The sequence below is a fragment of the Schistocerca piceifrons genome, chromosome 1 (assembly GCF_021461385.2).
Source record: "Schistocerca piceifrons isolate TAMUIC-IGC-003096 chromosome 1, iqSchPice1.1, whole genome shotgun sequence".
Taxonomy (NCBI): domain Eukaryota; kingdom Metazoa; phylum Arthropoda; class Insecta; order Orthoptera; family Acrididae; genus Schistocerca; species Schistocerca piceifrons.
In genome coordinates, this window is record NC_060138.1 from 175,853,190 (window position 1) to 175,876,788 (window position 23,599).

General features: G+C 53.0%; 54 non-coding genes across 54 annotated transcripts; all 54 read right to left on the bottom strand.

Moving 5' to 3' along the window:
• Window positions 1-3: 3 nt before the first annotated feature.
• Window positions 4-75, bottom strand: Trnah-gug. The gene has a single exon. It is a non-coding gene; the product is annotated as a tRNA-His (tRNA).
• A 371-nt stretch (window positions 76-446) lies between these two features.
• Window positions 447-518, bottom strand: Trnae-cuc. The gene has a single exon. It is a non-coding gene; the product is annotated as a tRNA-Glu (tRNA).
• A 278-nt stretch (window positions 519-796) lies between these two features.
• Trnal-cag lies at window positions 797-878 on the bottom strand. The gene has a single exon. It is a non-coding gene; the product is annotated as a tRNA-Leu (tRNA).
• Window positions 879-958: 80 nt separating this feature from the next.
• On the bottom strand, window positions 959-1,040 carry Trnal-aag. Its single transcript has one exon. It is a non-coding gene; the product is annotated as a tRNA-Leu (tRNA).
• Window positions 1,041-1,327: 287 nt separating this feature from the next.
• On the bottom strand, window positions 1,328-1,399 carry Trnah-gug. Its single transcript has one exon. It is a non-coding gene; the product is annotated as a tRNA-His (tRNA).
• A 371-nt stretch (window positions 1,400-1,770) lies between these two features.
• On the bottom strand, window positions 1,771-1,842 carry Trnae-cuc. The gene has a single exon. It is a non-coding gene; the product is annotated as a tRNA-Glu (tRNA).
• A 278-nt stretch (window positions 1,843-2,120) lies between these two features.
• Window positions 2,121-2,202, bottom strand: Trnal-cag. Its single transcript has one exon. It is a non-coding gene; the product is annotated as a tRNA-Leu (tRNA).
• An 80-nt stretch (window positions 2,203-2,282) lies between these two features.
• Window positions 2,283-2,364, bottom strand: Trnal-aag. Its single transcript has one exon. It is a non-coding gene; the product is annotated as a tRNA-Leu (tRNA).
• A 287-nt stretch (window positions 2,365-2,651) lies between these two features.
• Trnah-gug lies at window positions 2,652-2,723 on the bottom strand. The gene has a single exon. It is a non-coding gene; the product is annotated as a tRNA-His (tRNA).
• Window positions 2,724-3,094: 371 nt separating this feature from the next.
• Trnae-cuc lies at window positions 3,095-3,166 on the bottom strand. Its single transcript has one exon. It is a non-coding gene; the product is annotated as a tRNA-Glu (tRNA).
• A 278-nt stretch (window positions 3,167-3,444) lies between these two features.
• Trnal-cag lies at window positions 3,445-3,526 on the bottom strand. Its single transcript has one exon. It is a non-coding gene; the product is annotated as a tRNA-Leu (tRNA).
• Window positions 3,527-3,606: 80 nt separating this feature from the next.
• Trnal-aag lies at window positions 3,607-3,688 on the bottom strand. The gene has a single exon. It is a non-coding gene; the product is annotated as a tRNA-Leu (tRNA).
• Window positions 3,689-3,975: 287 nt separating this feature from the next.
• On the bottom strand, window positions 3,976-4,047 carry Trnah-gug. Its single transcript has one exon. It is a non-coding gene; the product is annotated as a tRNA-His (tRNA).
• A 371-nt stretch (window positions 4,048-4,418) lies between these two features.
• On the bottom strand, window positions 4,419-4,490 carry Trnae-cuc. Its single transcript has one exon. It is a non-coding gene; the product is annotated as a tRNA-Glu (tRNA).
• A 278-nt stretch (window positions 4,491-4,768) lies between these two features.
• Trnal-cag lies at window positions 4,769-4,850 on the bottom strand. Its single transcript has one exon. It is a non-coding gene; the product is annotated as a tRNA-Leu (tRNA).
• Window positions 4,851-4,930: 80 nt separating this feature from the next.
• Trnal-aag lies at window positions 4,931-5,012 on the bottom strand. The gene has a single exon. It is a non-coding gene; the product is annotated as a tRNA-Leu (tRNA).
• Window positions 5,013-5,299: 287 nt separating this feature from the next.
• On the bottom strand, window positions 5,300-5,371 carry Trnah-gug. The gene has a single exon. It is a non-coding gene; the product is annotated as a tRNA-His (tRNA).
• A 371-nt stretch (window positions 5,372-5,742) lies between these two features.
• On the bottom strand, window positions 5,743-5,814 carry Trnae-cuc. Its single transcript has one exon. It is a non-coding gene; the product is annotated as a tRNA-Glu (tRNA).
• A 278-nt stretch (window positions 5,815-6,092) lies between these two features.
• Trnal-cag lies at window positions 6,093-6,174 on the bottom strand. The gene has a single exon. It is a non-coding gene; the product is annotated as a tRNA-Leu (tRNA).
• Window positions 6,175-6,254: 80 nt separating this feature from the next.
• Trnal-aag lies at window positions 6,255-6,336 on the bottom strand. The gene has a single exon. It is a non-coding gene; the product is annotated as a tRNA-Leu (tRNA).
• A 287-nt stretch (window positions 6,337-6,623) lies between these two features.
• On the bottom strand, window positions 6,624-6,695 carry Trnah-gug. Its single transcript has one exon. It is a non-coding gene; the product is annotated as a tRNA-His (tRNA).
• A 371-nt stretch (window positions 6,696-7,066) lies between these two features.
• Window positions 7,067-7,138, bottom strand: Trnae-cuc. Its single transcript has one exon. It is a non-coding gene; the product is annotated as a tRNA-Glu (tRNA).
• Window positions 7,139-7,416: 278 nt separating this feature from the next.
• Window positions 7,417-7,498, bottom strand: Trnal-cag. Its single transcript has one exon. It is a non-coding gene; the product is annotated as a tRNA-Leu (tRNA).
• Window positions 7,499-7,578: 80 nt separating this feature from the next.
• Window positions 7,579-7,660, bottom strand: Trnal-aag. Its single transcript has one exon. It is a non-coding gene; the product is annotated as a tRNA-Leu (tRNA).
• A 5,923-nt stretch (window positions 7,661-13,583) lies between these two features.
• Window positions 13,584-13,655, bottom strand: Trnah-gug. Its single transcript has one exon. It is a non-coding gene; the product is annotated as a tRNA-His (tRNA).
• A 382-nt stretch (window positions 13,656-14,037) lies between these two features.
• Trnae-cuc lies at window positions 14,038-14,109 on the bottom strand. Its single transcript has one exon. It is a non-coding gene; the product is annotated as a tRNA-Glu (tRNA).
• Window positions 14,110-14,387: 278 nt separating this feature from the next.
• Window positions 14,388-14,469, bottom strand: Trnal-cag. The gene has a single exon. It is a non-coding gene; the product is annotated as a tRNA-Leu (tRNA).
• An 80-nt stretch (window positions 14,470-14,549) lies between these two features.
• Window positions 14,550-14,631, bottom strand: Trnal-aag. The gene has a single exon. It is a non-coding gene; the product is annotated as a tRNA-Leu (tRNA).
• Window positions 14,632-14,918: 287 nt separating this feature from the next.
• Trnah-gug lies at window positions 14,919-14,990 on the bottom strand. The gene has a single exon. It is a non-coding gene; the product is annotated as a tRNA-His (tRNA).
• Window positions 14,991-15,361: 371 nt separating this feature from the next.
• Trnae-cuc lies at window positions 15,362-15,433 on the bottom strand. Its single transcript has one exon. It is a non-coding gene; the product is annotated as a tRNA-Glu (tRNA).
• A 278-nt stretch (window positions 15,434-15,711) lies between these two features.
• Window positions 15,712-15,793, bottom strand: Trnal-cag. Its single transcript has one exon. It is a non-coding gene; the product is annotated as a tRNA-Leu (tRNA).
• An 80-nt stretch (window positions 15,794-15,873) lies between these two features.
• Window positions 15,874-15,955, bottom strand: Trnal-aag. Its single transcript has one exon. It is a non-coding gene; the product is annotated as a tRNA-Leu (tRNA).
• Window positions 15,956-16,242: 287 nt separating this feature from the next.
• Trnah-gug lies at window positions 16,243-16,314 on the bottom strand. Its single transcript has one exon. It is a non-coding gene; the product is annotated as a tRNA-His (tRNA).
• A 371-nt stretch (window positions 16,315-16,685) lies between these two features.
• On the bottom strand, window positions 16,686-16,757 carry Trnae-cuc. Its single transcript has one exon. It is a non-coding gene; the product is annotated as a tRNA-Glu (tRNA).
• Window positions 16,758-17,035: 278 nt separating this feature from the next.
• Trnal-cag lies at window positions 17,036-17,117 on the bottom strand. The gene has a single exon. It is a non-coding gene; the product is annotated as a tRNA-Leu (tRNA).
• Window positions 17,118-17,197: 80 nt separating this feature from the next.
• Window positions 17,198-17,279, bottom strand: Trnal-aag. The gene has a single exon. It is a non-coding gene; the product is annotated as a tRNA-Leu (tRNA).
• A 287-nt stretch (window positions 17,280-17,566) lies between these two features.
• Trnah-gug lies at window positions 17,567-17,638 on the bottom strand. Its single transcript has one exon. It is a non-coding gene; the product is annotated as a tRNA-His (tRNA).
• A 382-nt stretch (window positions 17,639-18,020) lies between these two features.
• On the bottom strand, window positions 18,021-18,092 carry Trnae-cuc. Its single transcript has one exon. It is a non-coding gene; the product is annotated as a tRNA-Glu (tRNA).
• Window positions 18,093-18,370: 278 nt separating this feature from the next.
• Window positions 18,371-18,452, bottom strand: Trnal-cag. The gene has a single exon. It is a non-coding gene; the product is annotated as a tRNA-Leu (tRNA).
• Window positions 18,453-18,532: 80 nt separating this feature from the next.
• Trnal-aag lies at window positions 18,533-18,614 on the bottom strand. The gene has a single exon. It is a non-coding gene; the product is annotated as a tRNA-Leu (tRNA).
• A 287-nt stretch (window positions 18,615-18,901) lies between these two features.
• Trnah-gug lies at window positions 18,902-18,973 on the bottom strand. The gene has a single exon. It is a non-coding gene; the product is annotated as a tRNA-His (tRNA).
• A 382-nt stretch (window positions 18,974-19,355) lies between these two features.
• Trnae-cuc lies at window positions 19,356-19,427 on the bottom strand. Its single transcript has one exon. It is a non-coding gene; the product is annotated as a tRNA-Glu (tRNA).
• A 278-nt stretch (window positions 19,428-19,705) lies between these two features.
• Trnal-cag lies at window positions 19,706-19,787 on the bottom strand. The gene has a single exon. It is a non-coding gene; the product is annotated as a tRNA-Leu (tRNA).
• An 80-nt stretch (window positions 19,788-19,867) lies between these two features.
• Trnal-aag lies at window positions 19,868-19,949 on the bottom strand. The gene has a single exon. It is a non-coding gene; the product is annotated as a tRNA-Leu (tRNA).
• Window positions 19,950-20,236: 287 nt separating this feature from the next.
• Trnah-gug lies at window positions 20,237-20,308 on the bottom strand. The gene has a single exon. It is a non-coding gene; the product is annotated as a tRNA-His (tRNA).
• Window positions 20,309-20,690: 382 nt separating this feature from the next.
• Trnae-cuc lies at window positions 20,691-20,762 on the bottom strand. The gene has a single exon. It is a non-coding gene; the product is annotated as a tRNA-Glu (tRNA).
• Window positions 20,763-21,040: 278 nt separating this feature from the next.
• Window positions 21,041-21,123, bottom strand: Trnal-cag. Its single transcript has one exon. It is a non-coding gene; the product is annotated as a tRNA-Leu (tRNA).
• Window positions 21,124-21,203: 80 nt separating this feature from the next.
• On the bottom strand, window positions 21,204-21,285 carry Trnal-aag. The gene has a single exon. It is a non-coding gene; the product is annotated as a tRNA-Leu (tRNA).
• A 287-nt stretch (window positions 21,286-21,572) lies between these two features.
• On the bottom strand, window positions 21,573-21,644 carry Trnah-gug. Its single transcript has one exon. It is a non-coding gene; the product is annotated as a tRNA-His (tRNA).
• Window positions 21,645-22,026: 382 nt separating this feature from the next.
• Trnae-cuc lies at window positions 22,027-22,098 on the bottom strand. Its single transcript has one exon. It is a non-coding gene; the product is annotated as a tRNA-Glu (tRNA).
• Window positions 22,099-22,376: 278 nt separating this feature from the next.
• Window positions 22,377-22,458, bottom strand: Trnal-cag. Its single transcript has one exon. It is a non-coding gene; the product is annotated as a tRNA-Leu (tRNA).
• An 80-nt stretch (window positions 22,459-22,538) lies between these two features.
• On the bottom strand, window positions 22,539-22,620 carry Trnal-aag. The gene has a single exon. It is a non-coding gene; the product is annotated as a tRNA-Leu (tRNA).
• Window positions 22,621-22,907: 287 nt separating this feature from the next.
• Window positions 22,908-22,979, bottom strand: Trnah-gug. The gene has a single exon. It is a non-coding gene; the product is annotated as a tRNA-His (tRNA).
• A 382-nt stretch (window positions 22,980-23,361) lies between these two features.
• On the bottom strand, window positions 23,362-23,433 carry Trnae-cuc. Its single transcript has one exon. It is a non-coding gene; the product is annotated as a tRNA-Glu (tRNA).
• Window positions 23,434-23,599: the final 166 nt, after the last annotated feature.

The following is a 23,599-nucleotide window of genomic DNA, read 5'->3' on the forward strand; positions in this document are numbered from 1 at the left end:
ATTTGCCGTGACCAGGATTCGAACCTGGGTTATTGCTGCCACAACGCAATGTCCTAACCACTAGACGATCACGGCCACGGAAGCACCGCCGAGAGCAGTTCTCGCGAATGCAAGTGGCGATGCACAGCAAAGCTCAGTCCACACACCACTGTGTCTCCCCACAGCTGTGTCAGACGCGGTCTCCATTACATGTATACTGGCAAGCGAACGTGTCTGCGCTGTTAGGACACTAAGCAGTGTGGTTAGCTGCATTCAACCCCCGTGGCAATGTCTTGCAGTCCTCCAGCTCTGTTGACCACAGGTAGGTGCCTCGATAAGAGGTGGATACATGTCGCATCGCTCTCGCCGTCACTTGTCACCACGAATCGTACTTAACGTAGTTTTCTGCAAGCGTCAGTCGAGCTAAGTCGGGACAAGTCGCATAAGAGGAGCAACAAAATGCGCATTTCCGGTACCGGGAATCGAACCCGGGCCTCCTGGGTGAGAGCCAGGTATCCTAGCCACTAGACCACACCGGATAACGACGCCAGGGCTCCTCCAGCGAACACAGCAAGCTATACACAATCTACTTGACGACAACGGCAAAAATTAGCGTTTCCACTTTATAGAACGTCGTGCTCTGGACACATTTCGTGGAGACGAACGCCAGCAATCGTGACACCAAACTGCGCCTGTGAATCCTGTCGTTGCACCACGCACTGTGCTGCTACGACAATTTAAGAAAGAGACGCTCACGGCTTGCCGCGCTGTTTTCGTCGCGGGTAATCAGTGCTACGGCTTCCGAGACAGAAAACATTGGCAGCGGTGGGATTCGAACCCACGCCTCCGAAGAGACTGGTGCCTGAAACCAGCGCCTTAGACCGCTCGGCCACGCTACCTACGCGCCACGGCGGTCACAGGAGCTGCGTTCTTACCCACGAGACCACACCGCAATGGCACAAAAACGAGAAGTAAAAATTGGCAGCGGTGGGATTCGAACCCACGCCTCCGAAGAGACTGGTGCCTTAAACCAGCGCCTTAGACCGCTCGGCCACGCTACCTGCGTCAGTGTTCTTCGCTTTTGTGGAAACAGTGCGCGACACAGCTCCCTGTTCTGCTGCAACTGGCTGCTCATCCATTGCACCTCAAACAACTGCCCTTTTCGAATAGAGATTAACTACACAGGCAGCTGCCCGCGCTCTGGTGCGGCGGCATTGCGTGTTGATAATGAACTGGTAGTGCCACCTGCAGCCTGCGGAACATGAGTGAAAAATGAAGAGGGCACTGTGATTTCAAACACTGAGTCACAATCGTCACTGCAGCGACAGCAAGGCAAAACTTTAAAATTTGCCGTGACCAGGATTCGAACCTGGGTTATTGCGGCCACAACGCAATGTCCTAACCACTAGACGATCACGGCCACGGAAGCACCGCCGAGAGCAGTTCTCGCGACTGCAAGTGGCGATGCACAGCAAAGCTCAGTCCACACACCACTGTGTCTCCCCACAGCTGTGTCAGACGCGGTCTCCATTACATGTATACTGGCAAGCGAACGTGTCTGCGCTGTTAGGACACTAAGCAGTGTGGTTAGCTGCATTCAACCCCCGTGGCAATGTCTTGCAGTCCTCCAGCTCTGTTGACCACAGGTAGGTGCCTCGATAAGAGGTGGATACATGTCGCATCGCTCTCGCCGTCACTTGTCACCACGAATCGTACTTAACGTAGTTTTCTGCAAGCGTCAGTCGAGCTAAGTCGGGACAAGTCGCATAAGAGGAGCAACAAAATGCGCATTTCCGGTACCGGGAATCGAACCCGGGCCTCCTGGGTGAGAGCCAGGTATCCTAGCCACTAGACCACACCGGATAACGACGCCAGGGCTCCTCCAGCGAACACAGCAAGCTATACACAATCTACTTGACGACAACGGCAAAAATTAGCGTTTCCACTTTATAGAACGTCGTGCTCTGGACACATTTCGTGGAGACGAACGCCAGCAATCGTGACACCAAACTGCGCCTGTGAATCCTGTCGTTGCACCACGCACTGTGCTGCTACGACAATTTAAGAAAGAGACGCTCACGGCTTGCCGCGCTGTTTTCGTCGCGGGTAATCAGTGCTACGGCTTCCGAGACAGAAAACATTGGCAGCGGTGGGATTCGAACCCACGCCTCCGAAAAGACTGGTGCCTGAAACCAGCGCCTTAGACCGCTCGGCCACGCTACCTACGCGCCACGGCGGTCACAGGAGCTGCGTTCTTACCCACGAGACCACACCGCAATGGCACAAAAACGAGAAGTAAAAATTGGCAGCGGTGGGATTCGAACCCACGCCTCCGAAGAGACTGGTGCCTTAAACCAGCGCCTTAGACCGCTCGGCCACGCTACCTGCGTCAGTGTTCTTCGCTTTTGTGGAAACAGTGCGCGACACAGCTCCCTGTTCTGCTGCAACTGGCTGCTCATCCATTGCACCTCAAACAACTGCCCTTTTCGAATAGAGATTAACTACACAGGCAGCTGCCCGCGCTCTGGTGCGGCGGCATTGCGTGTTGATAATGAACTGGTAGTGCCACCTGCAGCCTGCGGAACATGAGTGAAAAATGAAGAGGGCACTGTGATTTCAAACACTGAGTCACAATCGTCACTGCAGCGACAGCAAGGCAAAACTTTAAAATTTGCCGTGACCAGGATTCGAACCTGGGTTATTGCGGCCACAACGCAATGTCCTAACCACTAGACGATCACGGCCACGGAAGCACCGCCGAGAGCAGTTCTCGCGACTGCAAGTGGCGATGCACAGCAAAGCTCAGCCCACACACCACTGTGTCTCCCCACAGCTGTGTCAGACGCGGTCTCCATTACATGTATACTGGCAAGCGAACGTGTCTGCGCTGTTAGGACACTAAGCAGTGTGGTTAGCTGCATTCAACCCCCGTGGCAATGTCTTGCAGTCCTCCAGCTCTGTTGACCACAGGTAGGTGCCTCGATAAGAGGTGGATACATGTCGCATCGCTCTCGCCGTCACTTGTCACCACGAATCGTACTTAACGTAGTTTTCTGCAAGCGTCAGTCGAGCTAAGTCGGGACAAGTCGCATAAGAGGAGCAACAAAATGCGCATTTCCGGTACCGGGAATCGAACCCGGGCCTCCTGGGTGAGAGCCAGGTATCCTAGCCACTAGACCACACCGGATAACGACGCCAGGGCTCCTCCAGCGAACACAGCAAGCTATACACAATCTACTTGACGACAACGGCAAAAATTAGCGTTTCCACTTTATAGAACGTCGTGCTCTGGACACATTTCGTGGAGACGAACGCCAGCAATCGTGACACCAAACTGCGCCTGTGAATCCTGTCGTTGCACCACGCACTGTGCTGCTACGACAATTTAAGAAAGAGACGCTCACGGCTTGCCGCGCTGTTTTCGTCGCGGGTAATCAGTGCTACGGCTTCCGAGACAGAAAACATTGGCAGCGGTGGGATTCGAACCCACGCCTCCGAAAAGACTGGTGCCTGAAACCAGCGCCTTAGACCGCTCGGCCACGCTACCTACGCGCCACGGCGGTCACAGGAGCTGCGTTCTTACCCACGAGACCACACCGCAATGGCACAAAAACGAGAAGTAAAAATTGGCAGCGGTGGGATTCGAACCCACGCCTCCGAAGAGACTGGTGCCTTAAACCAGCGCCTTAGACCGCTCGGCCACGCTACCTGCGTCAGTGTTCTTCGCTTTTGTGGAAACAGTGCGCGACACAGCTCCCTGTTCTGCTGCAACTGGCTGCTCATCCATTGCACCTCAAACAACTGCCCTTTTCGAATAGAGATTAACTACACAGGCAGCTGCCCGCGCTCTGGTGCGGCGGCATTGCGTGTTGATAATGAACTGGTAGTGCCACCTGCAGCCTGCGGAACATGAGTGAAAAATGAAGAGGGCACTGTGATTTCAAACACTGAGTCACAATCGTCACTGCAGCGACAGCAAGGCAAAACTTTAAAATTTGCCGTGACCAGGATTCGAACCTGGGTTATTGCGGCCACAACGCAATGTCCTAACCACTAGACGATCACGGCCACGGAAGCACCGCCGAGAGCAGTTCTCGCGACTGCAAGTGGCGATGCACAGCAAAGCTCAGCCCACACACCACTGTGTCTCCCCACAGCTGTGTCAGACGCGGTCTCCATTACATGTATACTGGCAAGCGAACGTGTCTGCGCTGTTAGGACACTAAGCAGTGTGGTTAGCTGCATTCAACCCCCGTGGCAATGTCTTGCAGTCCTCCAGCTCTGTTGACCACAGGTAGGTGCCTCGATAAGAGGTGGATACATGTCGCATCGCTCTCGCCGTCACTTGTCACCACGAATCGTACTTAACGTAGTTTTCTGCAAGCGTCAGTCGAGCTAAGTCGGGACAAGTCGCATAAGAGGAGCAACAAAATGCGCATTTCCGGTACCGGGAATCGAACCCGGGCCTCCTGGGTGAGAGCCAGGTATCCTAGCCACTAGACCACACCGGATAACGACGCCAGGGCTCCTCCAGCGAACACAGCAAGCTATACACAATCTACTTGACGACAACGGCAAAAATTAGCGTTTCCACTTTATAGAACGTCGTGCTCTGGACACATTTCGTGGAGACGAACGCCAGCAATCGTGACACCAAACTGCGCCTGTGAATCCTGTCGTTGCACCACGCACTGTGCTGCTACGACAATTTAAGAAAGAGACGCTCACGGCTTGCCGCGCTGTTTTCGTCGCGGGTAATCAGTGCTACGGCTTCCGAGACAGAAAACATTGGCAGCGGTGGGATTCGAACCCACGCCTCCGAAAAGACTGGTGCCTGAAACCAGCGCCTTAGACCGCTCGGCCACGCTACCTACGCGCCACGGCGGTCACAGGAGCTGCGTTCTTACCCACGAGACCACACCGCAATGGCACAAAAACGAGAAGTAAAAATTGGCAGCGGTGGGATTCGAACCCACGCCTCCGAAGAGACTGGTGCCTTAAACCAGCGCCTTAGACCGCTCGGCCACGCTACCTGCGTCAGTGTTCTTCGCTTTTGTGGAAACAGTGCGCGACACAGCTCCCTGTTCTGCTGCAACTGGCTGCTCATCCATTGCACCTCAAACAACTGCCCTTTTCGAATAGAGATTAACTACACAGGCAGCTGCCCGCGCTCTGGTGCGGCGGCATTGCGTGTTGATAATGAACTGGTAGTGCCACCTGCAGCCTGCGGAACATGAGTGAAAAATGAAGAGGGCACTGTGATTTCAAACACTGAGTCACAATCGTCACTGCAGCGACAGCAAGGCAAAACTTTAAAATTTGCCGTGACCAGGATTCGAACCTGGGTTATTGCGGCCACAACGCAATGTCCTAACCACTAGACGATCACGGCCACGGAAGCACCGCCGAGAGCAGTTCTCGCGACTGCAAGTGGCGATGCACAGCAAAGCTCAGCCCACACACCACTGTGTCTCCCCACAGCTGTGTCAGACGCGGTCTCCATTACATGTATACTGGCAAGCGAACGTGTCTGCGCTGTTAGGACACTAAGCAGTGTGGTTAGCTGCATTCAACCCCCGTGGCAATGTCTTGCAGTCCTCCAGCTCTGTTGACCACAGGTAGGTGCCTCGATAAGAGGTGGATACATGTCGCATCGCTCTCGCCGTCACTTGTCACCACGAATCGTACTTAACGTAGTTTTCTGCAAGCGTCAGTCGAGCTAAGTCGGGACAAGTCGCATAAGAGGAGCAACAAAATGCGCATTTCCGGTACCGGGAATCGAACCCGGGCCTCCTGGGTGAGAGCCAGGTATCCTAGCCACTAGACCACACCGGATAACGACGCCAGGGCTCCTCCAGCGAACACAGCAAGCTATACACAATCTACTTGACGACAACGGCAAAAATTAGCGTTTCCACTTTATAGAACGTCGTGCTCTGGACACATTTCGTGGAGACGAACGCCAGCAATCGTGACACCAAACTGCGCCTGTGAATCCTGTCGTTGCACCACGCACTGTGCTGCTACGACAATTTAAGAAAGAGACGCTCACGGCTTGCCGCGCTGTTTTCGTCGCGGGTAATCAGTGCTACGGCTTCCGAGACAGAAAACATTGGCAGCGGTGGGATTCGAACCCACGCCTCCGAAAAGACTGGTGCCTGAAACCAGCGCCTTAGACCGCTCGGCCACGCTACCTACGCGCCACGGCGGTCACAGGAGCTGCGTTCTTACCCACGAGACCACACCGCAATGGCACAAAAACGAGAAGTAAAAATTGGCAGCGGTGGGATTCGAACCCACGCCTCCGAAGAGACTGGTGCCTTAAACCAGCGCCTTAGACCGCTCGGCCACGCTACCTGCGTCAGTGTTCTTCGCTTTTGTGGAAACAGTGCGCGACACAGCTCCCTGTTCTGCTGCAACTGGCTGCTCATCCATTGCACCTCAAACAACTGCCCTTTTCGAATAGAGATTAACTACACAGGCAGCTGCCCGCGCTCTGGTGCGGCGGCATTGCGTGTTGATAATGAACTGGTAGTGCCACCTGCAGCCTGCGGAACATGAGTGAAAAATGAAGAGGGCACTGTGATTTCAAACACTGAGTCACAATCGTCACTGCAGCGACAGCAAGGCAAAACTTTAAAATTTGCCGTGACCAGGATTCGAACCTGGGTTATTGCGGCCACAACGCAATGTCCTAACCACTAGACGATCACGGCCACGGAAGCACCGCCGAGAGCAGTTCTCGCGACTGCAAGTGGCGATGCACAGCAAAGCTCAGCCCACACACCACTGTGTCTCCCCACAGCTGTGTCAGACGCGGTCTCCATTACATGTATACTGGCAAGCGAACGTGTCTGCGCTGTTAGGACACTAAGCAGTGTGGTTAGCTGCATTCAACCCCCGTGGCAATGTCTTGCAGTCCTCCAGCTCTGTTGACCACAGGTAGGTGCCTCGATAAGAGGTGGATACATGTCGCATCGCTCTCGCCGTCACTTGTCACCACGAATCGTACTTAACGTAGTTTTCTGCAAGCGTCAGTCGAGCTAAGTCGGGACAAGTCGCATAAGAGGAGCAACAAAATGCGCATTTCCGGTACCGGGAATCGAACCCGGGCCTCCTGGGTGAGAGCCAGGTATCCTAGCCACTAGACCACACCGGATAACGACGCCAGGGCTCCTCCTGCGAACACAGCAAGCTATACACAATCTACTTGACGACAACGGCAAAAATTAGCGTTTCCACTTTATAGAACGTCGTGCTCTGGACACATTTCGTGGAGACGAACGCCAGCAATCGTGACACCAAACTGCGCCTGTGAATCCTGTCGTTGCACCACGCACTGTGCTGCTACGACAATTTAAGAAAGAGACGCTCACGGCTTGCCGCGCTGTTTTCGTCGCGGGTAATCAGTGCTACGGCTTCCGAGACAGAAAACATTGGCAGCGGTGGGATTCGAACCCACGCCTCCGAAGAGACTGGTGCCTGAAACCAGCGCCTTAGACCGCTCGGCCACGCTACCTACGCGCCACGGCGGTCACAGGAGCTGCGTTCTTACCCACGAGACCACACCGCAATGGCACAAAAACGAGAAGTAAAAATTGGCAGCGGTGGGATTCGAACCCACGCCTCCGAAGAGACTGGTGCCTTAAACCAGCGCCTTAGACCGCTCGGCCACGCTACCTGCGTCAGTGTTCTTCGCTTTTGTGGAAACAGTGCGCGACACAGCTCCCTGTTCTGCTGCAACTGGCTGCTCATCCATTGCACCTCAAACAACTGCCCTTTTCGAATAGAGATTAACTACACAGGCAGCTGCCCGCGCTCTGGTGCGGCGGCATTGCGTGTTGATAATGAACTGGTAGTGCCACCTGCAGCCTGCGGAACATGAGTGAAAAATGAAGAGGGCACTGTGATTTCAAACACTGAGTCACAATCGTCACTGCAGCGACAGCAAGGCAAAACTTTAAAATTTGCCGTGACCAGGATTCGAACCTGGGTTATTGCGGCCACAACGCAATGTCCTAACCACTTTTTTTTTTTTTTTTTTTTCTGATTTCGAGTCAGACGCCTTAACCACTTTTTTTTTTTTTTTTTTTTTTTTCACAAATGCAGAGTAATTCCATTGGCGTCGCATCAAAATGAATACCTGCCGAAACCCGGGATATAAAGATTAAAACACGAAAACTTCAGTCCTGGTGTAGAGAAGAAACATATATAAAGGCGGCAAATTCAGAAACAGTATAAAAGAAAATGGCTCACACAGGTGACCTTAGCCAACACCCTCTCTTTCAAATGTCAGGCTAAGCATATTGGCAAAATCATCTCGGAGGCCTGGCAATCGCAAGCGCTGCCAGTAAGCAGTAAGCATGTACTGCCGAAACGCTAGGTGTCCATCCTCTTCATGACAACTGTTGACAAAATGTACGAAATGGCCAATCAACCACATGACGGTATGGAGCTTCGTCCGCGGAAAAAAGGAAGAATCGGGCCGGACGATGATGTCAATAGTATAAGCGGCTTCAGCAGACCTAGTGACAAAAGCAAGTTGTTTCCTGAGCCAACGCCAATTAGCAAGGTGCCCACAGCAGGTGAATCGATGTTCAAGGGTATCCAGGAGACCACACCGAGTACAGGTGTCCGTGTCAGAAAGACCAATACGGTGCAGTCGTACATTGGTGGGAACCAAATTATTTATTACCCTATACCACGTGGACGCCACGGCCATAGAGTGGATCGGCAGACTAACGTTCTTCCAGACGTTCCTCCAGGACACGGATGGAGACGCCAGTTCTATTGGATTGGGACTGGCCAGCCCCTCCCAGCGGGCAATCAAGCTCTTGGTCGTTGGCACCGGTCGCCGCAAGAAGACGTCACCGAGGTAACTCACCGCAATGTAAAATTCCCGAATGTGTTTCAACTTAAAATTTAGGCGTCCGACATCGACAGGTGGAGCAAGGCTCGCCGGACGCACAACAGTAAAAAGCCTGGATGTAATTGAAGTCACTTCTTGCGTAACAATTAGAGTCGTTCGGCGGACGTACAAAGCAGACGCCTTGCGAGTAATGTCAGAGAGGCCCAAGCCTCCGGAGAGACGCGGTTTCGTCATTACCTCGTAACGTAACTTGAATAGATGGCCCTTCCATATAAACCTGCTAGACAATTGGCGCAACCTTTTCGCCACCATCATGGGAAGTGGGAACAGCTGAGCAACATAATAAGCTTTACATAGGACGTAGGTGTCTAAAATTCGGACTTTTTGCAAAATGGTAGCAGAGCGCTGCTCATGGACCATCAGAGCCCCCTGTATCTTCTCGGTGACAGATTTCCAATTGAGAGCCGCCATTTTTAGAGGACACCGATCAATGATAATCCCCAAGGACGTATGGCGATCGACAAAAGTGGCCCAAGGGACGTCAGCATCGCGAAATCCTCGAATATCAAGGAACTTACATTTACCCTGATTGAGACGCGCTCCAGAGACACGACAGTATGCATCAACTGCCCCTTTCAACAACGGGATATCATCTCGTTGACGGAGGAGAACAACGACATCATCCGCATATGCCTTAACCGAGAGCTTCCCACCAGAGAGGGACATACCCTGAAGCTTGAGAGCAATAGTCCGAAGCAGCGGTTCCAGGGACAAAACGAATAAAGACATAGAGAGCGGACTACCCTGAGGCACTCCGCGGCGGATAGCAATGGGCGGCGTCAGCTGCCCATTGACTGACACCCGAGCTGTTATTCCCCTGTACAAATTGCCAAGAACACCACGTGAGGAAGCGTTAAAACCTATTGTACCTAAAACACGATCTAAAAACACATGACTGACGTGATCAAAAGCCTTATAAAAATCAAGGAAGGCAAAGGCACAATGTACGTTTGTAACCGCCGCAACCGAGACAACATCCCGATATTCGGCTACTGGTGTCAGAATAGATCTATCATGAAAACAACATTGATGTGCACCAATCACACCCCGAAGCAGAGAAGACAGCCGGCTATTGAGCGCTCTAGCAGCTGTCTTATAGTCAAAATTCAGCAATGTGAGCGGACGAAGATTGGCAGCAGATAAACGACCAGAGGACTTCGGAATTAAAACAATTTTCCCTACTTTAAAATCGGCAGGCACATCCATCCCTCTGACAATCTCATTTAAAATCTGCGTAAAAATGCCACCCAAAAGAGGCCAAAAACGGAGATAAAATTCTTTAGGCAGGCCGTCTGGACCCGGCGATTTACTGGACGGAGAGCGAGCAATAAAATCGAAAACATCATCTACCTGGAACTCCCGGAGAAATTCGCCGTTCGCGTCAGGCGCGATCGTCGCAGTTAGATCCCCAAAGACATCATCCGAAAGAGACTCACCAGAATCATTGGCAGAATAGAGACTAGTGTAATACTGATGAAGAGCACGAACCATTTCCTCCTGTGCACTAAGCTGTCGCCCATCATCCACCGTAAGAGAAGAGATGAAGGAGCGACGACGACGAGTCTGATGCCGTAGCAGGTGGTACAAGGATGTCAGTTCACCTTCAACAAGAGAGTGAGGTTTCGACTTAACTCGCAGACCATCCATCTGTCGTCGTTTAAGGCTCAAGAGCTTGGCTTTAATACGACGAACATCATGGATCCGCAGTGGAGAGGTACCCGCCGCGTCATATAGTTCACGCAGGACAGAGTAGTAATATTCATACGTGTTCTTAAAATCACGCGTCCTAGCAGCACAGTAGAAAATCAAAGTCTGACGAATCTTGGGCTTGGCAAACGCAGTCCACCAAACCAGCAAGGAGGGGTATCGCGGGACAGAGCGAAGACATCGCTCCCACACGCCACTTATAACATCATCCATAGCACTGTCGGCAAGGTGGGAAACATTTAACATCCACTGGGAACGATAAAGTTTTGCAGGTTGGCGACTAAGATTTACAGTTGCAGTAAAAGCACAATGGTCAGAAAAACTAGTAGGAATAACATCGACAGAAAGAATTTTATCACATAATAAATCAGATAAATAGAATCTGTCGAGTCTACTGCATGAGGACGCGGTAAAAAACGTATATTTCACCAGGGTTGGATATTTGTGTTCCCAAACATCACGCAGATGCATCGTACGAACTAAGTCATGTAAATCACGGCAATAATTAAAATTGGGGGACTGGTCTGCAGGGCGTAAAACACAATTAAAATCGCCTCCGAGCAGGAGACTCCGAGGACTCTGGCGCAAAAGATAAATAAGCTCTTCTTTATAAAAGCGCGATCGAGCCACAGTGTGACCCGAACCAGAGGGGGCATACAAAACAACGAGGCGGAGATCAAAAAGACGACAACCAATCCCACGGCCAGAGTCAAGGAATTCAATGTCAGTAATAGGAATGCCCTCTCGAAAGAAAAGAGCAGTTCCTGTTGAATATTCCGGCGCGACATTAAAAACAGTTTGAAATCCAGGTAGAGAGAGATCAGAAAACAACACTTCCTGCAAAAACACTACGTCCGCACAGGCGTCGTAAATAAACTGCCGCAAAGAGGCAATGCGAACGTCGGACTCAATACGGTTAACATTTAAGGTAAGAAAGGTGTATGCTTGAACCATAGAGAGAAAAGCGAGAAAACAAATCACCTACACCGACGCACCAGCGTCACAGTCCATAGCAGGGGTGACGGAGGCATCCGAGGGAGGGGGACTGCTACCCCGTTCCGCGGATCCCTTACGTTTCGGTTTTTTACGAACAGCATTAACGTTCGGCTGAACGCGTAACTTGCGTCGGCTGACGGGCAAGGAAACTTCAGCCGCCGGTGACGTAGGAGGGTCAAGTTCTGTATCCGACACCACCCGCGCCGGTCCACATGCGGGATCCGGGGTCGCGGGGGAAACATCCGACAAAACGGAATGGTCAACACCTGCACTAGCTTCCGGCAAACATGGACTGCACGGAGGCGAAACGTGAGCAGGAAGGTCCGAGGCCGCAGAGTTGGAAGGAAGCGGAGCAGCTCCGCTGGCAGAGGTATGGGGCAGCGAAGCAGGAAGTTGTCGCGGCTCCACTTGTTGTGACATCGAAGTCGGTTCGGAAGACGGCGCCAACAGGCCCGACCGACGACCCGACTCGAGAGAAGCTGCGTCGGAGGCCGGAGGGGCGCCAGCAGCCGCCACCGGAACCGCTACCTCAGGAGGGCAGGGAGCAGCTACAGTACACAGTGACTCGGAGGATGCCGGTCGCTCGGACTGGGGCATCTCAGGGAGATCCTCATCCGTACTATTTCCATCGTGTGGGCGACGCCTCTTATTATTCAAAAGTGGCACACCCACCTGAGGGACAGACGGAACAACATCAGATTTAGCACGCAAAGGAGGAAATTCTGTATCAGGGGTGCGCAAAACCTGTGGCGGGGCGCTACTACCACTGGACTGTGCTACACCAAGAGCAGAACCACCTGCAACGAGGTCAGCGACCGTTAACTTGCGACGCTGTTCGAGAGAATTTTTTAAAACAAAAACTCTCCGCGGACAGTCGGTACGCACGTGACCACTTTCATTGCACAAAAAACAGGTGCCAACCTGACCACTATATGTTACATGGACACGATATCCACCGATCTGCAGGTGAGATGGAATATTCTGCTTAACGTGCATTTCGACTGAACGAATACCACTGTAACATTGCAGGCGATGTTGGCTTGACCAGCGTTCAAGGCGAATGCTCTTTACATCACCATACTTCTGTAGACCCTCCTTAAGATAGACATTATCCACCTCCGGTGGAAGGTTGTAAACACGAACATTGGTATACGTGATGGAAGCATTGGAAAGCAGCACGGTACTTACAGCATCATCCCGATGCCGAAAGAGAACTTGATGACCATATTTAGAAAGAATTTTATCAACCTGAAGTGGGTCCATAAACTTAACAAAGAAAACATACAGTTCGGTATCAAAATAAGCAGTGTGCACCTGATCCGAATGAACACCAAAGGTATCTACCAACCAATCATGAATCTCAAGAGAACTAGGTTGCACATGGCGGGTTGACTTGTCAAAAGCAAAACTAACTGTAGCCTGACGAGGAATAACCTGGGACGACATTTTCAAAATATGCGGTCGAAACCGCTACACAAAAAACACTGAAATAAGGACACAAAAAAAACACAAGGTACGAAACAACGACGGAGAAATACTCTCAGAAGTTGCAACACAACACGTAACAAAAACGATAGTCCACTATACGTAACGCTACGGCGGAGCGGAAGACTAGGCACGTCCACACTGCACGGCGTCTAAAGCGGAACTGAAACCAGCGCCTTAGACCGCTCGGCCACGCTACCTGCGTCAGTGTTCTTCGCTTTTGTGGAAACAGTGCGCGACACAGCTCCCTGTTCTGCTGCAACTGGCTGCTCATCCATTGCACCTCAAACAACTGCCCTTTTCGAATAGAGATTAACTACACAGGCAGCTGCCCGCGCTCTGGTGCGGCGGCATTGCGTGTTGATAATGAACTGGTAGTGCCACCTGCAGCCTGCGGAACATGAGTGAAAAATGAAGAGGGCACTGTGATTTCAAACACTGAGTCACAATCGTCACTGCAGCGACAGCAAGGCAAAACTTTAAAATTTGCCGTGACCAGGATTCGAACCTGGGTTATTGCGGCCACAACGCAATGTCCTAACCACTAGACGATCACGGCCACGGAAGCACCGCCGAGAGCAGTTCTCGCGACTGCAAGTGGCGATGCACAGCAAAGCTCAGCCCACACACCACTGTGTCTCCCCACAGCTGTGTCAGACGCGGTCTCCATTACATGTATACTGGCAAGCGAACGTGTCTGCGCTGTTAGGACACTAAGCAGTGTGGTTAGCTGCATTCAACCCCCGTGGCAATGTCTTGCAGTCCTCCAGCTCTGTTGACCACAGGTAGGTGCCTCGATAAGAGGTGGATACATGTCGCATCGCTCTCGCCGTCACTTGTCACCACGAATCGTACTTAACGTAGTTTTCTGCAAGCGTCAGCGGAGCGTCAGTCGAGCTAAGTCGGGACAAGTCGCATAAGAGGAGCAACAAAATGCGCATTTCCGGTACCGGGAATCGAACCCGGGCCTTCTGGGTGAGAGCCAGGTATCCTAGCCACTAGACCACACCGGATAACGACGCCAGGGCTCCTCCAGCGAACACAGCAAGCTATACACAATCTACTTGACGACAACGGCAAAAATTAGCGTTTCCACTTTATAGAACGTCGTGCTCTGGACACATTTCGTGGAGACGAACGCCAGCAATCGTGACACCAAACTGCGCCTGTGAATCCTGTCGTTGCACCACGCACTGTGCTGCTACGACAATTTAAGAAAGAGACGCTCACGGCTTGCCGCGCTGTTTTCGTCGCGGGTAATCAGTGCTACGGCTTCCGAGACAGAAAACATTGGCAGCGGTGGGATTCGAACCCACGCCTCCGAAGAGACTGGTGCCTGAAACCAGCGCCTTAGACCGCTCGGCCACGCTACCTACGCGCCACGGCGGTCACAGGAGCTGCGTTCTTACCCACGAGACCACACCGCAATGGCACAAAAACGAGAAGTAAAAATTGGCAGCGGTGGGATTCGAACCCACGCCTCCGAAGAGACTGGTGCCTTAAACCAGCGCCTTAGACCGCTCGGCCACGCTACCTGCGTCAGTGTTCTTCGCTTTTGTGGAAACAGTGCGCGACACAGCTCCCTGTTCTGCTGCAACTGGCTGCTCATCCATTGCACCTCAAACAACTGCCCTTTTCGAATAGAGATTAACTACACAGGCAGCTGCCCGCGCTCTGGTGCGGCGGCATTGCGTGTTGATAATGAACTGGTAGTGCCACCTGCAGCCTGCGGAACATGAGTGAAAAATGAAGAGGGCACTGTGATTTCAAACACTGAGTCACAATCGTCACTGCAGCGACAGCAAGGCAAAACTTTAAAATTTGCCGTGACCAGGATTCGAACCTGGGTTATTGCGGCCACAACGCAATGTCCTAACCACTAGACGATCACGGCCACGGAAGCACCGCCGAGAGCAGTTCTCGCGACTGCAAGTGGCGATGCACAGCAAAGCTCAGTCCACACACCACTGTGTCTCCCCACAGCTGTGTCAGACGCGGTCTCCATTACATGTATACTGGCAAGCGAACGTGTCTGCGCTGTTAGGACACTAAGCAGTGTGGTTAGCTGCATTCAACCCCCGTGGCAATGTCTTGCAGTCCTCCAGCTCTGTTGACCACAGGTAGGTGCCTCGATAAGAGGTGGATACATGTCGCATCGCTCTCGCCGTCACTTGTCACCACGAATCGTACTTAACGTAGTTTTCTGCAAGCGTCAGTCGAGCTAAGTCGGGACAAGTCGCATAAGAGGAGCAACAAAATGCGCATTTCCGGTACCGGGAATCGAACACGGGCCTCCTGGGTGAGAGCCAGGTATCCTAGCCACTAGACCACACCGGATAACGACGCCAGGGCTCCTCCAGCGAACACAGCAAGCTATACACAATCTACTTGACGACAACGGCAAAAATTAGCGTTTCCACTTTATAGAACGTCGTGCTCTGGACACATTTCGTGGAGACGAACGCCAGCAATCGTGACACCAAACTGCGCCTGTGAATCCTGTCGTTGCACCACGCACTGTGCTGCTACGACAATTTAAGAAAGAGACGCTCACGGCTTGCCGCGCTGTTTTCGTCGCGGGTAATCAGTGCTACGGCTTCCGAGACAGAAAACATTGGCAGCGGTGGGATTCGAACCCACGCCTCCGAAAAGACTGGTGCCTGAAACCAGCGCCTTAGACCGCTCGGCCACGCTACCTACGCGCCACGGCGGTCACAGGAGCTGCGTTCTTACCCACGAGACCACACCGCAATGGCACAAAAACGAGAAGTAAAAATTGGCAGCGGTGGGATTCGAACCCACGCCTCCGAAGAGACTGGTGCCTTAAACCAGCGCCTTAGACCGCTCGGCCACGCTACCTGCGTCAGTGTTCTTCGCTTTTGTGGAAACAGTGCGCGACACAGCTCCCTGTTCTGCTGCAACTGGCTGCTCATCCATTGCACCTCAAACAACTGCCCTTTTCGAATAGAGATTAACTACACAGGCAGCTGCCCGCGCTCTGGTGCGGCGGCATTGCGTGTTGATAATGAACTGGTAGTGCCACCTGCAGCCTGCGGAACATGAGTGAAAAATGAAGAGGGCACTGTGATTTCAAACACTGAGTCACAATCGTCACTGCAGCGACAGCAAGGCAAAACTTTAAAATTTGCCGTGACCAGGATTCGAACCTGGGTTATTGCGGCCACAACGCAATGTCCTAACCACTAGACGATCACGGCCACGGAAGCACCGCCGAGAGCAGTTCTCGCGACTGCAAGTGGCGATGCACAGCAAAGCTCAGCCCACACACCACTGTGTCTCCCCACAGCTGTGTCAGACGCGGTCTCCATTACATGTATACTGGCAAGCGAACGTGTCTGCGCTGTTAGGACACTAAGCAGTGTGGTTAGCTGCATTCAACCCCCGTGGCAATGTCTTGCAGTCCTCCAGCTCTGTTGACCACAGGTAGGTGCCTCGATAAGAGGTGGATACATGTCGCATCGCTCTCGCCGTCACTTGTCACCACGAATCGTACTTAACGTAGTTTTCTGCAAGCGTCAGTCGAGCTAAGTCGGGACAAGTCGCATAAGAGGAGCAACAAAATGCGCATTTCCGGTACCGGGAATCGAACCCGGGCCTCCTGGGTGAGAGCCAGGTATCCTAGCCACTAGACCACACCGGATAACGACGCCAGGGCTCCTCCAGCGAACACAGCAAGCTATACACAATCTACTTGACGACAACGGCAAAAATTAGCGTTTCCACTTTATAGAACGTCGTGCTCTGGACACATTTCGTGGAGACGAACGCCAGCAATCGTGACACCAAACTGCGCCTGTGAATCCTGTCGTTGCACCACGCACTGTGCTGCTACGACAATTTAAGAAAGAGACGCTCACGGCTTGCCGCGCTGTTTTCGTCGCGGGTAATCAGTGCTACGGCTTCCGAGACAGAAAACATTGGCAGCGGTGGGATTCGAACCCACGCCTCCGAAAAGACTGGTGCCTGAAACCAGCGCCTTAGACCGCTCGGCCACGCTACCTACGCGCCACGGCGGTCACAGGAGCTGCGTTCTTACCCACGAGACCACACCGCAATGGCACAAAAACGAGAAGTAAAAATTGGCAGCGGTGGGATTCGAACCCACGCCTCCGAAGAGACTGGTGCCTTAAACCAGCGCCTTAGACCGCTCGGCCACGCTACCTGCGTCAGTGTTCTTCGCTTTTGTGGAAACAGTGCGCGACACAGCTCCCTGTTCTGCTGCAACTGGCTGCTCATCCATTGCACCTCAAACAACTGCCCTTTTCGAATAGAGATTAACTACACAGGCAGCTGCCCGCGCTCTGGTGCGGCGGCATTGCGTGTTGATAATGAACTGGTAGTGCCACCTGCAGCCTGCGGAACATGAGTGAAAAATGAAGAGGGCACTGTGATTTCAAACACTGAGTCACAATCGTCACTGCAGCGACAGCAAGGCAAAACTTTAAAATTTGCCGTGACCAGGATTCGAACCTGGGTTATTGCGGCCACAACGCAATGTCCTAACCACTAGACGATCACGGCCACGGAAGCACCGCCGAGAGCAGTTCTCGCGACTGCAAGTGGCGATGCACAGCAAAGCTCAGCCCACACACCACTGTGTCTCCCCACAGCTGTGTCAGACGCGGTCTCCATTACATGTATACTGGCAAGCGAACGTGTCTGCGCTGTTAGGACACTAAGCAGTGTGGTTAGCTGCATTCAACCCCCGTGGCAATGTCTTGCAGTCCTCCAGCTCTGTTGACCACAGGTAGGTGCCTCGATAAGAGGTGGATACATGTCGCATCGCTCTCGCCGTCACTTGTCACCACGAATCGTACTTAACGTAGTTTTCTGCAAGCGTCAGCGGAGCGTCAGTCGAGCTAAGTCGGGACAAGTCGCATAAGAGGAGCAACAAAATGCGCATTTCCGGTACCGGGAATCGAACCCGGGCCTTCTGGGTGAGAGCCAGGTATCCTAGCCACTAGCCCACACCGGATAACGACGCCAGGGCTCCTCCAGCGAACACAGCAAGCTATACACAATCTACTTGACGACAACGGCAAAAATTAGCGTTTCCACTTTATAGAACGTCGTGCTCTGGACACATTTCGTGGAGACGAACGCCAGCAATCGTGACACCAAACTGCGCCTGTGAATCCTGTCGTTGCACCACGCACTGTGCTGCTACGACAATTTAAGAAAGAGACGCTCACGGCTTGCCGCGCTGTTTTCGTCGCGGGTAATCAGTGCTACGGCTTCCGAGACAGAAAACATTGGCAGCGGTGGGATTCGAACCCACGCCTCCGAAGAGACTGGTGCCTGAAACCAGCGCCTTAGACCGCTCGGCCACGCTACCTACGCGCCACGGCGGTCACAGGAGCTGCGTTCTTACCCACGAGACCACACCGCAATGGCACAAAAACGAGAAGTAAAAATTGGCAGCGGTGGGATTCGAACCCACGCCTCCGAAGAGACTGGTGCCTTAAACCAGCGCCTTAGACCGCTCGGCCACGCTACCTGCGTCAGTGTTCTTCGCTTTTGTGGAAACAGTGCGCGACACAGCTCCCTGTTCTGCTGCAACTGGCTGCTCATCCATTGCACCTCAAACAACTGCCCTTTTCGAATAGAGATTAACTACACAGGCAGCTGCCCGCGCTCTGGTGCGGCGGCATTGCGTGTTGATAATGAACTGGTAGTGCCACCTGCAGCCTGCGGAACATGAGTGAAAAATGAAGAGGGCACTGTGATTTCAAACACTGAGTCACAATCGTCACTGCAGCGACAGCAAGGCAAAACTTTAAAATTTGCCGTGACCAGGATTCGAACCTGGGTTATTGCGGCCACAACGCAATGTCCTAACCACTAGACGATCACGGCCACGGAAGCACCGCCGAGAGCAGTTCTCGCGACTGCAAGTGGCGATGCACAGCAAAGCTCAGCCCACACACCACTGTGTCTCCCCACAGCTGTGTCAGACGCGGTCTCCATTACATGTATACTGGCAAGCGAACGTGTCTGCGCTGTTAGGACACTAAGCAGTGTGGTTAGCTGCATTCAACCCCCGTGGCAATGTCTTGCAGTCCTCCAGCTCTGTTGACCACAGGTAGGTGCCTCGATAAGAGGTGGATACATGTCGCATCGCTCTCGCCGTCACTTGTCACCACGAATCGTACTTAACGTAGTTTTCTGCAAGCGTCAGCGGAGCGTCAGTCGAGCTAAGTCGGGACAAGTCGCATAAGAGGAGCAACAAAATGCGCATTTCCGGTACCGGGAATCGAACCCGGGCCTTCTGGGTGAGAGCCAGGTATCCTAGCCACTAGACCACACCGGATAACGACGCCAGGGCTCCTCCAGCGAACACAGCAAGCTATACACAATCTACTTGACGACAACGGCAAAAATTAGCGTTTCCACTTTATAGAACGTCGTGCTCTGGACACATTTCGTGGAGACGAACGCCAGCAATCGTGACACCAAACTGCGCCTGTGAATCCTGTCGTTGCACCACGCACTGTGCTGCTACGACAATTTAAGAAAGAGACGCTCACGGCTTGCCGCGCTGTTTTCGTCGCGGGTAATCAGTGCTACGGCTTCCGAGACAGAAAACATTGGCAGCGGTGGGATTCGAACCCACGCCTCCGAAGAGACTGGTGCCTGAAACCAGCGCCTTAGACCGCTCGGCCACGCTACCTACGCGCCACGGCGGTCACAGGAGCTGCGTTCTTACCCACGAGACCACACCGCAATGGCACAAAAACGAGAAGTAAAAATTGGCAGCGGTGGGATTCGAACCCACGCCTCCGAAGAGACTGGTGCCTTAAACCAGCGCCTTAGACCGCTCGGCCACGCTACCTGCGTCAGTGTTCTTCGCTTTTGTGGAAACAGTGCGCGACACAGCTCCCTGTTCTGCTGCAACTGGCTGCTCATCCATTGCACCTCAAACAACTGCCCTTTTCGAATAGAGATTAACTACACAGGCAGCTGCCCGCGCTCTGGTGCGGCGGCATTGCGTGTTGATAATGAACTGGTAGTGCCACCTGCAGCCTGCGGAACATGAGTGAAAAATGAAGAGGGCACTGTGATTTCAAACACTGAGTCACAATCGTCACTGCAGCGACAGCAAGGCAAAACTTTAAAATTTGCCGTGACCAGGATTCGAACCTGGGTTATTGCGGCCACAACGCAATGTCCTAACCACTAGACGATCACGGCCACGGAAGCACCGCCGAGAGCAGTTCTCGCGACTGCAAGTGGCGATGCACAGCAAAGCTCAGCCCACACACCACTGTGTCTCCCCACAGCTGTGTCAGACGCGGTCTCCATTACATGTATACTGGCAAGCGAACGTGTCTGCGCTGTTAGGACACTAAGCAGTGTGGTTAGCTGCATTCAACCCCCGTGGCAATGTCTTGCAGTCCTCCAGCTCTGTTGACCACAGGTAGGTGCCTCGATAAGAGGTGGATACATGTCGCATCGCTCTCGCCGTCACTTGTCACCACGAATCGTACTTAACGTAGTTTTCTGCAAGCGTCAGCGGAGCGTCAGTCGAGCTAAGTCGGGACAAGTCGCATAAGAGGAGCAACAAAATGCGCATTTCCGGTACCGGGAATCGAACCCGGGCCTTCTGGGTGAGAGCCAGGTATCCTAGCCACTAGACCACACCGGATAACGACGCCAGGGCTCCTCCAGCGAACACAGCAAGCTATACACAATCTACTTGACGACAACGGCAAAAATTAGCGTTTCCACTTTATAGAACGTCGTGCTCTGGACACATTTCGTGGAGACGAACGCCAGCAATCGTGACACCAAACTGCGCCTGTGAATCCTGTCGTTGCACCACGCACTGTGCTGCTACGACAATTTAAGAAAGAGACGCTCACGGCTTGCCGCGCTGTTTTCGTCGCGGGTAATCAGTGCTACGGCTTCCGAGACAGAAAACATTGGCAGCGGTGGGATTTCGAACCCACGCCTCCGAAGAGACTGGTGCCTGAAACCAGCGCCTTAGACCGCTCGGCCACGCTACCTACGCGCCACGGCGGTCACAGGAGCTGCGTTCTTACCCACGAGACCACACCGCAATGGCACAAAAACGAGAAGTAAAAATTGGCAGCGGTGGGATTCGAACCCACGCCTCCGAAGAGACTGGTGCCTTAAACCAGCGCCTTAGACCGCTCGGCCACGCTACCTGCGTCAGTGTTCTTCGCTTTTGTGGAAACAGTGCGCGACACAGCTCCCTGTTCTGCTGCAACTGGCTGCTCATCCATTGCACCTCAAACAACTGCCCTTTTCGAATAGAGATTAACTACACAGGCAGCTGCCCGCGCTCTGGTGCGGCGGCATTGCGTGTTGATAATGAACTGGTAGTGCCACCTGCAGCCTGCGGAACATGAGTGAAAAATGAAGAGGGCACTGTGATTTCAAACACTGAGTCACAATCGTCACTGCAGCGACAGCAAGGCAAAACTTTAAAATTTGCCGTGACCAGGATTCGAACCTGGGTTATTGCGGCCACAACGCAATGTCCTAACCACTAGACGATCACGGCCACGGAAGCACCGCCGAGAGCAGTTCTCGCGACTGCAAGTGGCGATGCACAGCAAAGCTCAGCCCACACACCACTGTGTCTCCCCACAGCTGTGTCAGACGCGGTCTCCATTACATGTATACTGGCAAGCGAACGTGTCTGCGCTGTTAGGACACTAAGCAGTGTGGTTAGCTGCATTCAACCCCCGTGGCAATGTCTTGCAGTCCTCCAGCTCTGTTGACCACAGGTAGGTGCCTCGATAAGAGGTGGATACATGTCGCATCGCTCTCGCCGTCACTTGTCACCACGAATCGTACTTAACGTAGTTTTCTGCAAGCGTCAGCGGAGCGTCAGTCGAGCTAAGTCGGGACAAGTCGCATAAGAGGAGCAACAAAATGCGCATTTCCGGTACCGGGAATCGAACCCGGGCCTTCTGGGTGAGAGCCAGGTATCCTAGCCACTAGCCCACACCGGATAACGACGCCAGGGCTCCTCCAGCGAACACAGCAAGCTATACACAATCTACTTGACGACAACGGCAAAAATTAGCGTTTCCACTTTATAGAACGTCGTGCTCTGGACACATTTCGTGGAGACGAACGCCAGCAATCGTGACACCAAACTGCGCCTGTGAATCCTGTCGTTGCACCACGCACTGTGCTGCTACGACAATTTAAGAAAGAGACGCTCACGGCTTGCCGCGCTGTTTTCGTCGCGGGTAATCAGTGCTACGGCTTCCGAGACAGAAAACATTGGCAGCGGTGGGATTCGAACCCACGCCTCCGAAGAGACTGGTGCCTGAAACCAGCGCCTTAGACCGCTCGGCCACGCTACCTACGCGCCACGGCGGTCACAGGAGCTGCGTTCTTACCCACGAGACCACACCGCAATGGCACAAAAACGAGAAGTAAAAATTGGCAGCGGTGGGATTCGAACCCACGCCTCCGAAGAGACTGGTGCCTTAAACCAGCGCCTTAGACCGCTCGGCCACGCTACCTGCGTCAGTGTTCTTCGCTTTTGTGGAAACAGTGCGCGACACAGCTCCCTGTTCTGCTGCAACTGGCTGCTCATCCATTGCACCTCAAACAACTGCCCTTTTCGAATAGAGATTAACTACACAGGCAGCTGCCCGCGCTCTGGTGCGGCGGCATTGCGTGTTGATAATGAACTGGTAGTGCCACCTGCAGCCTGCGGAACATGAGTGAAAAATGAAGAGGGCACTGTGATTTCAAACACTGAGTCACAATCGTCACTGCAGCGACAGCAAGGCAAAACTTTAAAATTTGCCGTGACCAGGATTCGAACCTGGGTTATTGCGGCCACAACGCAATGTCCTAACCACTAGACGATCACGGCCACGGAAGCACCGCCGAGAGCAGTTCTCGCGACTGCAAGTGGCGATGCACAGCAAAGCTCAGCCCACACACCACTGTGTCTCCCCACAGCTGTGTCAGACGCGGTCTCCATTACATGTATACTGGCAAGCGAACGTGTCTGCGCTGTTAGGACACTAAGCAGTGTGGTTAGCTGCATTCAACCCCCGTGGCAATGTCTTGCAGTCCTCCAGCTCTGTTGACCACAGGTAGGTGCCTCGATAAGAGGTGGATACATGTCGCATCGCTCTCGCCGTCACTTGTCACCACGAATCGTACTTAACGTAGTTTTCTGCAAGCGTCAGCGGAGCGTCAGTCGAGCTAAGTCGGGACAAGTCGCATAAGAGGAGCAACAAAATGCGCATTTCCGGTACCGGGAATCGAACCCGGGCCTTCTGGGTGAGAGCCAGGTATCCTAGCCACTAGACCACACCGGATAACGACGCCAGGGCTCCTCCAGCGAACACAGCAAGCTATACACAATCTACTTGACGACAACGGCAAAAATTAGCGTTTCCACTTTATAGAACGTCGTGCTCTGGACACATTTCGTGGAGACGAACGCCAGCAATCGTGACACCAAACTGCGCCTGTGAATCCTGT